The sequence below is a fragment of the Geospiza fortis genome, unplaced genomic scaffold (genome assembly GCF_000277835.1).
Source record: "Geospiza fortis unplaced genomic scaffold, GeoFor_1.0 scaffold503, whole genome shotgun sequence".
Lineage (NCBI taxonomy): Eukaryota > Metazoa > Chordata > Aves > Passeriformes > Thraupidae > Geospiza > Geospiza fortis.
This window is the reverse complement of record NW_005054654.1, coordinates 264,297-275,792: the sequence shown is the minus strand read 5'-3', so window position 1 is coordinate 275,792 and position 11,496 is coordinate 264,297. Positions and strand designations below refer to the sequence as shown.

At 43.0% G+C, this 11,496-nt stretch overlaps 1 protein-coding gene across 1 annotated transcript in view; it reads right to left on the bottom strand.

Moving 5' to 3' along the window:
- LOC102037017 (myosin heavy chain, skeletal muscle, adult-like) overlaps positions 1-91 on the bottom strand; it is a 17,532-nt gene extending 17,441 nt beyond the window's left edge. Inside the window, 1 exon segment of the mRNA XM_031064914.1 lies at positions 54-91. The gene's annotated coding sequence lies outside the window, so the exon portion shown is untranslated.
- Between the last annotated feature and the right edge of the window lie 11,405 nt (positions 92-11,496).

Sequence of the window (11,496 nt, the reverse complement as noted above, 5' to 3'; positions counted from 1 at the left end):
GGCACGTTAGGCTGCCATCCCCTTCCTGGCAGCCTGCAGACCCCATCCCTTACCTTGGAGCTTTCTGTGGAGCCAGGGCAGACGTGTTGCAGGGACATTTTATACGATCTCGCCTGCAGATGCTCCAGATGCCTCCTCTTTCTTCGGTCAAAAATATTTTGGCAAACCCTCTCTGGCTAAGCATTGTCTGGCAAACTGAACTAAGGGCATAATTGTCATTTGACATGACTAGATATAATTAGAAAATTTTGATGTCTTGGTGGCTATATGAATACATCTCCTATAAATAATGTGACAGGGGGGTTAAGGAGGGAATCTGGACTAGTTGAAGCACTTAAAGAACTTGGATTCAGGACTTATGGATTCTATTGCTGGCTTTCCCACCGACTCACTGCACGACCTGGGATGGATTGCTTGGTATGTCTGTGCTGCAGCTACCCCAGCTGTACAATGGGAATGTCAGCTTTTATCTTTCCCTTGTGATAGTGTGAATCTTGTAAGAAATGCCTTAGAGGAATACATTGGGCAAGCCACTAAGGGGAAGTAAGTATTATGAAAAGCATTTGGCGGATGTGCTGGTAAGATTCTGAAAGCAGAGGAACAATCTCCGTGATAGTGTGATAGTGCTGGTGCCTGAGAGTCATAGACAGGGCAGGATTTTTTCGCAGAAATAAGAGGCTGGGGTGTAGCTGAACTACTGGGGTAGGTCTCAGAGAGTGATGTGAGGTCACTTCTGATACATGAAAATGAGCATACCTCCATTAGTGCAGATATACCAATCTGTACACTTGAAATTGCAAAAGAAGTGGGAGATTCTCCAAGAAAGAATAATAAGCCTGTGCATGAATTTGTGCTAAGGTGAGTATTGTAAGATGTGCTGTGATTTCTGCTATGTAGATCAGTTAAAAATAGATGTTTCTTTCTTTTCTTGATGATGCTTTAATTAATCAGAAAGTACCCATATCCAGGACAGGACCTCAGTTGTTTCTTACGTCTTTTTTCCCAAGTTTGACCTGTCAATCTGTACCATAAATAAAAGAAATCTTGAGGTAAAGATTTGGCCTTGTAGAAATCGATGCCATTTGAATACCCATACCCCTTTCAACAAGGAACATGAGGTTTGGTGTCGTTGGCAAAGTTGCTGAGATGCCCCTGAGCCCACTGCTCCTGTCGGCTAAAGAGATATTAAACACCTCTGGTTTTGTTTCCCCTTCTACAGTGGCAACTTCACCAGACAGCCACAACTTCTTAAGTACAATGCATAGTGGTTTAGCCATTTCCTCTGCCAGTTCCCTCAGAACCTGTGGATGGATCTTTTCAGGTCCCATGGACTTGTGCACCTCTAAGTTCCTTAAATGGTCTCAAAACTGATCTTCTCCTACAGTGGGTGGTTCTTCATTCTCCCAGTTCCTGACTTTGCCTTCTGCAAATTGGATGATGTGGCTTAAGCACTTGCTGGTTAACACAGAGGCAAAAACATCGAGTACCTCAGCTTTCTCTAGATCCCAGGTAATGAGGTGACCCCATTTCTTCCAGAGAAGGCCCAAATTCTCCTGTCTTCCTTTTATCACCAACATTCCTACAGAAGCTTTTCTTGTTGCTTTTGATGTCTGTGGACAAATTTATTTCTATCACAGCCTTAGCTTTCCTCTGCTCTCTGGCTGCTTGGACAATTTCTCTATATTCTTCCCAGACTACTTGTTCCTGCTCCCACCCTCTGTAGGTCTTCTTTTTGCATTTGAGTTCATCCCGGAGCTCCTTGTTCGTCCATGCACACGTCCTGGCATTTTTGACTGACTTCCTCTTTGCTGGGATGCATCACTCCTGAGTTATCCTCGAAAAGTCCAAAGTCTGCTCTCCTAGAGTCCATGGCAGTGAGCTTGTTGTGTCCCCTCCTCGCTGTCCCAAGGATCTCTAACTCCACCATTTCATGGTCCTTGCAGTCAAAGCTGACCTTGAGCTTCACATTCCCCACCAGCCCCTCCTTGTTGGTGATAACAAGGTTCAACACAACCCTCCTCCATGTTGGCTCCTCTATCACTTGAAAAAGAAGTTACCATCACAAGAAAGTCCTGGACCAGTTTGAGTGGTTCCAAAGGAGGGCTAAGAACTGGAACATCTCTCCTATGAAAAAAAGCTGAGCTACTTCACAGAATCATGGAATCATTATGGTTGGAAAAGGCCTCCAAGATCACAGAATCCAATCTTTGGCCAAACAGCACCACCACCCTCACTAAACCACAGCAGTAATTGCCATGTCCAGTCGTTGGGGTTGTTCAGCCTGGAGAGGAGAAAGGTTCAAGGACACCTTCTTGAGGCCCTTCAATACATAAAAAGGGCTTGTAAGAAAGACAGAGCAAAGAATTTAAAGCACAAGCAGCACTGGTTTTAAGCTGAAAAAATGTAGATTTCTGATAGATGTAAGGCAGAAATATTTTGGGATGAACCCGGGGATGGGATTCCCAGAGAAGTAACAAATGTGCCTCTACTGGAGGCTGGGTTTGTTGGGGTTCTGACCATTATCCTTGAGGTCTTCTCTGAGTAGCTGCTGTTGCCTTTCTGTTAAGTCCTGCTCTCAGTGGCATGTAGCAAGCCTGTCTTGTGCAGTGCTGTCAGGCAGGGACCTAAGGTAACTTCTCACATGTGAGTCAGGCTGTGAGAAAGAATTCCTTCCTTGCTCCCTAATCTCCTCTCAGTAGTCAGATGACATTTTCTCTAGCTGCAAATCATTCAAGTTTTATTTAGTCAAAGGCCAAGTGTGTTTGGTCAGTGTTCCCAGGAGGACACAACTGTCACCTGTGTTATGTAGCTATGTATTATATTTTATTCTGCTATATAGCTTTCCACAGCTATATAGCAGAATAGATTCATATATATTTGAGAAAAAATTTGTGAAGGAATTTCTGAAGTTATTGCAGTTAAGGTGAAGGAAAGATATGCTCAGTATGTAAAATTCCCAATTTTACTTCAGGAAAAAATATGGTATTGTGTACATTTCAATATAACATCCATAACTATGATATGCAGCAGTTCTACAATATCTAAATGTAAGTATATATGGATATTCAGCTCTAACTCTTACTGCTTTACAACTTTTCTGTGCATGAGCAACATACTCTTTGCCAGTATATTTCACAGTCCTAAACTCAGGTGACATCCTCTATCATTACAAATTGAGTTACAGTGGTTTTCTGTCTTTTCAAATATTCTGAATATTTTATTATCCTTTTACTGAATTGTGTTCTCAAAATCATATTGTAGGCAGTTTTTTCCTGATGTGATTTTTTTATATTGTCCAAAGACTAGAAAAAAAAAAATCAAAATACATAATGATGAACAACTTTTGTTTAGTTTTATGGACCCTCACACAATTTCTACACATTGAGTGAAATCGATTTAGAGAAAGTAGTAACAATTTAAACCTGATGATGTTTATATGCACTCAGGCATAATGACAAATTCAGGTAATTTTCAGTGTGCAGAGAGAAGAATAGAATTATCTATGCTTTACCAGGAAAGCGGAGGAAAATGCCTATGTACTGAGATCCTCTAAAACATGATAAAATATACGTCATAAAAAAAATTGTCCTGCTGCCTTTTCCATAAGCCACACATCTAGTGCAGCACTGACCTGTCTTCTCAATGTGACCTTCAGGGGAGCCTTTCAGGGCTCTTTTTAGGTTACAGCAACAGCTGAGAAAAGAAGTCACTGATTCCCACTGTTGCCAGGACTTAATGGAAACCCAGCAGGGGATGGCTGGAGAATTTAATTTCTTCTTATGTGTTCTCTCTGCTATCAATGTCTGCTGCTATTTGCCTACCCTTTGAGGGGTGATATATACCTGAACCCTTTTCCTTGTCTCCCTCAAGTCTCTTTCCATGTACAAGCACAGAGGGAAATATGACACTGAGCTAGCACAGCAGAAGTTTGCAGTGCTGCAGTACTTGCTTCACAAGATCCAGGATCCAAGGTAGCAGAGACGATCCCAGCAGGACATTAATAAAACTGAAATTCTTCAGTATATTTATTCCTGGTCTAGCTCTGGTCCTACTCAACAGCAGGTAACTTTTGACAAGCATAGCTGGGACAGTACTATGTGTATTGAAGAATGTGTGAGTTAACTCAGAAAATTCAGAGTTGAGTGGAGAATTAGAAGTATCTTAATGGTGTTCGGGCATGCTCTGTCCACCTGAGTAGCAAGGAGAGTCATAGTTCCAAAGATGTATCATATGACAGAAACCGTGCCATCTCAGAGACAGCACTGTAAACATGCTCCTGCAATGCCAGCATCTTGCCAGGAACGGGAAGTTCTATTTCTTTCAAAAGTAGGTGATAATTTAGAGGCAGCTTAACTAATAGCTTGGGAGGACTTCAGCCTCGTGTCTTGTAGGAAACATTCAACTATCTGATGAACTCAATGACTGATTAATCCAACAATCTATAACTAGATGCATTTCATTATGGAATGAGATTTAAATAATGATGGTTTCAATATCAGAACAAAGTAACAACATAATTAAATAGCTGGAACAAAAAGCTGAATTAATGTGTCCACATTTATCTTATTTGACAGTGTGTGATTGAGAGATGTTAAAGTCATCATCCGTTCCCTATAAGCTTCAACAGAGCAGGAAGACAAAAGATATGGGCAGGCAGCATAAATATCTGTTCACTCTAAGCATGATAGAGGGAAAAGGCATTACTCTGAGCATTTCTAACTACCACATAATTGCATTGCAGGCTACAAGAAACACTTTCAATAGAAAAAGACATTTCAATGTCTTAGCTGTTTTGGTGGACTGTCATTAGTCCTTGCAAACATCTGGTCATCTTGATCTAATAAATCCCAGCTACCAGCTCCTGGTGACATCTCACAGTATATTTTTTGTTCCAGAGGAAGTCCCTTGCTTACATTAAATTTGGTATGCTGTAAAAATAAAAATGAATATGTTAAAATATTTATTTTTAATTTGACTGTTGTCTTCTACCTTCACTTAAGACTATACAAAAGGGACAATTCTTTAGCTTATATTTTAGTATACTGCTGTAAAACACCTTGTTCATTAGAAGAAAGAGCTACAGGCCCACTGAAAAATGTTGACAGTTTTTGATATTTTGACTAAAAAAGTAGTAAGTATAAAGGAAGAGAATCTAGATGAAAAATGTAGGTGATTTACACATCTTGCTTGAAAATGTATTGACAAAATCATTCCAAAATACCATGGCGTCATGAATGACTTGGATATGTCAGAAGTTTGGCAGATGATACAACCAATGATATTAGCACAGATTTGCATAAGTCTTCCAAGAGAAGATTTATATATTAGCAAAGGTTTTGCAGTGACCTAATCAGTACTGTCAGTAGTGCTTTGAACTAGGAAAATATACAAAGACAATGGAAGCACAGGTAAGAAATACTGAAGAGTAATTTAGCTGAAAAAGTTAAACTAAAACATGTGGAAACAATAACCTGAAAACCTCTTAAGTAATCTTTGACAAAATACTGGTGTGTTGGTTTTGGTTTTTTCCATCTCAGCTCCTTGTTCACAGGCCAGGAATTTCAGAAGTAATCTCAATTAAGAATATCAAGGCAAATAAACTAAACATTACATTGAAGTTTCAGGGCAAAGTGGGAAAGAAAAAGTAATTTGGACTATGTTTATAGAGGTCAAAGATGGAGATCAATGTGAGAAGAACATCATGGAAAATCTGCGGATATCCAAAGTTTTTGTGTCATTGAAACTACCAATACTGATAGCACTTCTTTAATCTCCTGCAGTGAAATTAGAGAATCAATTATAGAATGGATTCATTTGGAAAGAGCCTGAAAGAAACATGGGCATGGACACCTTCCACTATCCCAGGCTGCTCCAAGCCCCTTCCAACCCGGCCTTGAACACTTCCAGGGATCCAGGGGCAGCCACAGCTGCTCTGAGCAACCTGTGCCAGGGCCTGCCCACCCTCACAGGGAAGAATTTCTCTCTGATGTCTGATATATAACTCTTTTTCAGTTTAAATCTGTTACCCCTTGTCCTACTGGAGAAAAGTCCATTTCATGCTGCCTTTCCTAGAACACTTCCTCATGGCAGGGAACCTTTGCAGACAGGGGAAGCCAATTACTTCTACTGATAAATCATTTCTTGTCAAGCTTTTGACCTGTGCCAACAACACATCTCCTAAACAGATTTAAAGGCATAACTGGACAGCTGGCATTTTCTGGGACCCTTCCCAATACAGTCTGCATCCAGCCTCACCATGCTTGATACAGAAATAGTTTACTTCTATAAGCACAAACAGTTCCATGCCAATTGGCCTAAGTTCCTGGACATGTTTAATTTACTAGTGGAGTTGCAGTGTTACTCTGGAAAGGTCTGGAGGAGCAACAGCAGTATCTGTCCTTGGGAAAGGAAGGACCTGCTGGAAGAAGCAACACCTTGATGAAAAAAGGGAATTAAAATCGATCGTGCCGCTATTAACTTTATGCCAATGCTTCCATCTCTTCAGGGCTGGGCTCCACTACAGCTGGATGCAAAACACAGGGGAGTCAAGAGAGAAGAGGCAGATTGAGGGTAGGCTCCAGCTACAGGCTGGAGCTCAGACTACAGCTACTGCACAGTAGCGAGGAGGGGGCAAGGATCTGCAGTGCAGACATCCCCATGGAAGAGGGAGGATTTTATTGTGCTGAAAATAGATCCTTCTTGAGATGAAGACGGGGCAGCTGCCTCACCCTTTGCCAGCTCTTAACCATGGCTTCCACTGCCCTGTGTTCTGGGACTGGCTGTGAATTCAGGAGCAGGAATTACAGCAAGGCAACAGAGTCAAGTGGGAAAGTGGAGAGATCTTGACATTACTAGTCTGTATCCTTTAGGACACCTCCTGAGCCCCCATCCATGTTTTTATCTTGGTACCATTCAGCTCACAAACTTGAAACTTGACTTGAATGTGTGGATGAGGAAATAGAGGTGGAAATAACACGATATGAAATACCTTGCTGAACACCCTGAGGCTGTGTAAAGTGTTTTCACAGTATATCCTTCAGATGTCTCATTTGGAAGCTGAGGATGGGCTGGACAAACGGGTGGTTGTAACCTTTGGAAATTGTCTGAACTGTCTCAACTGTTCAATCAGCAGCTAATTAGTAGCTGGCTGGCAGTTGTTAATGAGAGCAATACCTCCGTGGCTCACAAGGAGTCTTATCTTTCAAAATCTCCATCAAAGCCCTATGAGTGAGTCACAGATTGCACCTTTGCAAATTTGCCAGTGACGTTAAGGGATTTAGAGTGACAGAGATTTAATCTGACTGCAACTTTGAATGAATAGGGCTTGTCAGATAAAGCTTATTGCAGGGAACTGAGTTTTTCTCCTTCCAAAGGCCAGTTTTGGTGATTCAGATGCATTCAGACTGTTCTCAGACATTAAAAATGCAATCTTTTGTGCACATCCAGGGATGTATAACTCCCAGCTCATTCAGATTTCCTTTTTGTTGCCCTTGCATTCAGATTTCTTCTGCTTATAGCTGTGGTAGAAATCCTGTGCTTCAGTGAACATGGAGAGTCCTGGTGTTTAACGTGTCAGTGACACTCTTTCCTGGTGTTTAACGTGTCAGTGACACTTCCATTAGTGACCTCTCTAATGGAAGTTGGTGACAAGGGATAAGAAAACAGACTCCATGGATAACCATGCCCAATACTTTTCTTGAGCTACTGTAGTCCCAGCAACACAAGGCAGGGATTATTCATGGTGGTAACCAAGCCCACACCCTTTCCCAGTTGGGAATTCAAGTTCTAACAAGTAGAGAGCAAAAACCTGTCTTTACATGTGACACTATTTCCTCAAAGTATTAATAAATGAAGCCTTTAAGGAGAGCCACAGTATGAAAGCAGATGTGTCACAGACAAGAAATCTCTCAGCTGGGCTCCTGTATCCTGTAGCCAAGAAAATGGGATAGGAAATACTGCAAATATTTAGGGAAGATTGTGTCAGCATAAGGGAATAATGCACCTCCATTATCCAAAGGGCATTAAAAAGCTAAGCAATTGATGCATTTTGGCTTGAAAATGGGGGCACTGGGTTGTCTGCTGGAGCCTTTCCTGCCAGCTGCTGGCTGCTTGTTACCTTAAGCAAATGAAAATCACACACAGAAAGATAAAGTTTTTGATTAAGCCATCAGTAGGGCATGTGAACTGCAGGCCAGAGCTACAAACCACAGACTTACCTCATGGGGATGGCAGGAAAGCCAGCAGGGATGCCAGGATGCAAGAAGTATATTTTTCCCCACATCATGGGCTGGCCCTCCCTTCACATCCATGAGCACAGGGCTTCCATAACTGCCAGAGTTATCAGGGTCCTGGCTTTAACCAGCTGCTGCTCTCCCAAGGGAGATGAGTCACACTGAGGAAGAGGAGACAGAGATTGCAAACTCTCTGCAGGTGGAGAAAGGGTCCCTGAGGGATCCCCCAGCATGTGGGTGTGAGTGGCACTGCTGCCCATTGCTGGCTCAGTTGCTTGTCTGGATTATAGGTGGTGAAGGTTTGGTGTAGGTGTAGTCCTGTTCTGCTGGGAAAATTTCAGGTCAAGATATCTTTCCTGATCTGCAATGTAGGAGGATTAAAAAGGCAATGGGAAGGCAGAATAGAAGATAATACCTGTGCTTTATACTGGACTAGCAACCTGCCAGTTCTTCAGCCTTAAAATATATATTGGGCATCAGTATTCAGTCAGCTCAAGGCTAGCAAAAAGCTCTAATTAAAGAAACTAATAGGAAATCCCAGGGTGAAAGAGCAACAGGAGGTATGATGTCACTTTTTTAATTGGCAGACTTCTTGTAATAACTCTTCTGAGAAATAGGAGCACCACAAGCCTCCTGGGAGAAACCTGTACTACTCATTAAATCCCTTGCATCTAAAGCCAGTCACAGGTGTACCAAGTTAGTTGTGACTGCTGGAAAATTTGAATTATAACATGAAAACCAGGATTGTTTGTTGTTGTCTTGACAACTGACATGGTAACTTAATATTTGATCCACTGCTGTGTAACACTGCAGTAAATAAAACAATCCTCCATTAGTTCAGAGGTAAGATGAGAGCACAGCAGCAAAGAGTGACTGAAAATAAGAGCTGAGAGCATTAGCAAAAATCACGTGTTCTGTGGGTTTCCCAAACAGGCACAGTGATGTGGAGTGTACCAGTATTGTACTTTGAAAACTGTTAGGGAGCTCTGTATAAAGTTTTGGTGGCACCTCTGCTGAAATATTCTCTGTTATCTCTGCATTACACAGTCAGATATTAGACTCAAGGGGAACAGGGGAGTTTGTGAGATCACAGGGGAGCAAAGAAACTCCCTTGAGGGAGGAGCTTGGAAGAGTTCAACTTAAAGCTCTTGGGCCTTGGCCAGCACCCAAGGGGCACTAGTGAGCCACCCACTTGCTTTCAGGTGCTTCAGATCCTTACAAATCCATCCTACAGCGTGGTGCCTCCCCAGGCTCTGTCTCGTGCACTTTGCAAACTTGACTTGCCAAGTTTGAAACCCACATCAGCCTGGAGCCAGAATCACTGGGCATGGCACGAGCTGCTCTGCCCAGGCAAGGAGAGGCCCCAGCTGGCCCTGGCTGCAGCAGCTTTCTGTGTGCTCCATGAACACACTGAGGGCTTTGCCTGCCAGGAGTGTGCTCTGCCCAGAGGCACAAGCAGTGCAAACAGAGGCTGTCCTGGCTGCAGAGCAGCAGCACCTGGGCTCCAGCTCTCCATGGCCTCTTGGCAAAGGGGACATCCCTGCCCTGCTGCTGCCTGCTGGCTTCTTGTGACAGACATGTCAGGGCACAAAGGCCAGCCCAGAGCACTGTCCTGGCAGTGGCTCAGCCTTGATAACATCTGAGGCTGAAAAGCACAAGAGTGATGAAACTGGCAGATATGCTGAGGCTTTCCCTAAACTGCCCCATCCTCAAGTGCTCCTGGCTCAGACACATCCCATGTCTTTGTTCTGTGTAGGATCAGAAGTCTGCATCTGGTTTTCCTCTCATGGATTTGTCTGGCAGATTTTTGAATGAATGGAAACCTTGAGTAGCCACTGCATTGGTGGTGATGAGTTGTTTAGATTAATTACAAGTGTTTTGAGGAGTATGTGACACTAAATGGTCTCCAATGGATGGTTCTTCTCAAAGGGGAGGTACTCTTTGAGCCATGAACGTTCTCTCCTCTATTTTCTGCCTCACATGAACCATAACCTTTCCAGATTTATGATGTGGACATCTGCACTGTCTTGGCCTGAACAATTCTGTCAGTGATCCATCCCTAAGGATCCCAGACCAGTTATTTTTATGGATGGTAGTATCATTGCTCCTTGGGGTTGGGTTTCAGAAGCAAGGGGATTGTTTTTCACTGACATCTTAAAATTTGAGGGGGAGATTAGAATTCTCCAGGGAGTAAGTATGGCATTTGTCTCTGTCAGCTGCACAGAGTATATAATCTGTTCCTATAAAAAGAACACCAAGATTTATACAATTCAGGACATCATAAATTATGCTAAAATGTGGGGTCTTCTGAATTCGGGAAACTGAAATGTAAATTAATGGAAGAATTAAAGTATACCCACATTTGCCTGCACACTGTTTATGTTACTCTCATATTTTCTTTCTGTGTCAATCCTGCAGTGGTTGTCCAGAGATTGAACTCTTCTTGAGAAGAAATTTCTTCATGAATGCACAGAAGGGATGAAAACCTTCCTAGGTTGTTGTACTGAAAAAATTCCTGGAAAACAGATTTTTTCAATGCTGATTTTCCATGTAGGTGGGGAGGACACCTTTTCTTTTTCGGCAACAGGAGTGAGGTGACAGAAATGTCCCCCTTGTCTGGTTTCCATAGAATTCCCTTGGACAAACATCTCCTGTGCGGCATCAGGGCTCCTTAGGGAATGTGTTGGGCACATCACAGGTACCCTAAGAAATGTCTGCATGAGCTTCTCTGTGCTATCCCCCCACTGTCCCCGCCCCCATCTTCAGTATCAAAAATTGCAGTAGGCACTAATGCAGCAAAGCTGTCAGGGAATTTCCTGAAATTTCCTGTGGAAGATTTCACACAACAATATGCTCTGTGCTTAGACGTGTCCTGCCTTCCCTCAATTGCTGCTCAACCAAGCATTTCCCAGAAGTTCTGGGAGTAAGCATTTGTGAGTGTGCTGCAATCCTCTTCTGCTGTCATCCCAGACCCACTGAACAGGGAGGAGTGGGAGAGCCTGGAACCTGCCTGGCTCAGTCAGCCCTGGGTCAGAACAGCATCGTCATCTCCTGAGGGACAGGGATAGAAGGAAGGAAAAACTGGGCCAGAGAGAAGTATTGGAAGTCAGTGCAGTGCAGCCGAAGTAACTCACCCTCTCCAAACTATGAAAGAATCACTGACCCTGTGTCAATCTGACAGTTTTCCCCCTCAGAGAAAATTTCTGGTCCCTGGCATGGCAGAACAACCACCTGGTGTGGTTGTTCCTCAAAGCTGTAGGGAGAC